Here is a 2,070-nt window from a genome sequence, read left to right as displayed (position 1 = left end):
AAGATGGTGGATGCAATTACTTTAAATGGTGGACTGAAGATGGCATTGAAGAGATTGGTAACAGTGAGAATTGCGAAGGAAGGGGTGAAATTATGGTGAAGACTGAAGAAAGTGATGGTGATAGGAAAACGATTATTAACTTGGAGAAATCAATTGCCATATTTGAGAAATGGATGAAGGTGTTGATTGAGATGGTTATCTTTGTTTGTGTGGTTAATGTAATAGTGTTGTCAGTCCTGATAAAGAATGCGTGATTAGTTGTTGTAGTGTCCCTTAGTGGTTATAACTAGGTATCTTATTTGGAATGGTTATTTCCAGTACTGTATTTATGTTTGAGTATGAATGAAATTGGAAGTTATTTCGATTTACTGTTTTAAGTGTATACAGTTATGTAATTTTAAATATGATTCTACATACAGTGAATGAAAAGCATGAGACTTGTAATTGATAATAGATTCTATATCAAAAGGTAATTCATAATAGATTCCATATGAAGAGGTCCTGAATTAACACAAACTACATCAAAAAAGTGGTCCACCAACTAAGTAGCAGTATTAAATTACATAACATAAGTGGTCCACCGAAAAGGACCTTAAAAGATGTGTTCATGGAAGTAAAGAAATTCAAAAATTCCAAAAGGACCTTAAAGGTTCACAACTGTTACAAAACAAGATCACAAAAAAAAACAAGACATGCAACTTCATGCCATTCGACCCCTTCTAGCATTCAGTTTCACTCTGGCATTTAATGCACCTCGTGATGGCTGGTGTGATGGTTGTGGTGGAGGTGGCTGCTGACATGGTTGATCCTGGATTTCTAGCTAGAAGCTCATGCGCGTAATCATATATCCTCTTGTATTGTTCTTTAAAGGATCCTTCAACATTTTGTGCTGCAATGGCTTTGGCCCTATAAGCCATACACTTTGATATTCCAACATTCCATTTTCTACTGATTTTTTCCCGGATTTCAATTCCTTTTACCCTTGGATTTTCCCTAACAGTTTTTTCCAGTTTCTTACCCAACCACTTTGAACTAAGTACACGTAGGTTGAATTCCCTACTGCATGTGTGGTTATCTACAATTCTACGCAGCTGCCAGGTTTTAATAGCTTTCATGTAACCACAATAAGCTGTCTATGGGCATTTTCCTTTTCCACCTATACATCTCAGCCTCACTCTTCTTTTGTCATTCTTAACAAACTTTATGTTTCTCCAATTTTCAAGTGCATAGCATTTGATAGCTTCTAAAAGTTCCTCCTTTTCAGTGAAATAGGTACCCACTTCCCATTTATAATCAGTCATTGTCTTGGGCATTGTAAAAGTCCCAAAATTTCCATACCCCTCGTCATCACTATCTACTACATCACTCATATATTCATCAGATATCCATTCATTGTCCGACAACCCCCTAACATCATCCTCCACATCAGTGTCATAGCTTTGGTTCACTTCTGGCCTAGAGGCAGTTGATTGTCCACGGGAACCAGATTCAACTTCAACATCTACATTACCAGACCACTTTTTATGGCGTAGTTCATCATCAATATCACAATCAATACTAACATCTAGAAGGTTGTCAGCACTCTCATCCATGCTATCATCTGGTCTAGACTCAGTCCAACTGTGAACATCACCATCTTCTTCTATCTCAGTATGCCCCACATCTTCTGCAACTTCTTTGGTAACTTCAAAATCCCTTAAATCATCCATCATCTCACCCGCACCTTGAGGTTGACAATTGACTTCAACATCCCTTAACTCACCATCACCTTCACCTTCATAGTAAACTCCATCCTCCCTCATCTCACCATCACCTTCAACTTGACACTACACTCCATCATCCCTGATCTCACCCTCACCTTCACTTAAAACACCACCAATATCAGCCTCAGTTCCCACTTCCCTTATCTCAACATCACATTCACCTTGACATGCAACAGGAACACTCTGATTCTCAGCCTGAGGTTCACCCTCCTCCTGATTCTCAGCCTGAGGTTCACCCTCCTCCTGTGTCTCAGGTTCATCCGGATAATACTCCAACATTTCAATGACTTGGGGTTCAGACAATGAG

At 39.0% G+C, this 2,070-nt stretch overlaps 1 pseudogene; it reads right to left on the bottom strand.

Annotated features, from left to right (window-relative positions):
* Nucleotides 1-719: 719 nt before the first annotated feature.
* Nucleotides 720-1,802, bottom strand: LOC146885493 (uncharacterized; annotated as a pseudogene).
* Between the last annotated feature and the right edge of the window lie 268 nt (nucleotides 1,803-2,070).

Source organism: Vigna unguiculata, chromosome 6, assembly GCF_037176805.1.
Source record: "Vigna unguiculata cultivar grain cowpea cultivar isolate G323 ecotype 2 chromosome 6, ASM3717680v1, whole genome shotgun sequence".
In the NCBI taxonomy this organism is placed as follows: Eukaryota; Viridiplantae; Streptophyta; class Magnoliopsida; order Fabales; family Fabaceae; genus Vigna; species Vigna unguiculata.
Note: the sequence above shows the minus strand (reverse complement) of the source record. Positions and strands in the feature narration are given on the sequence as shown.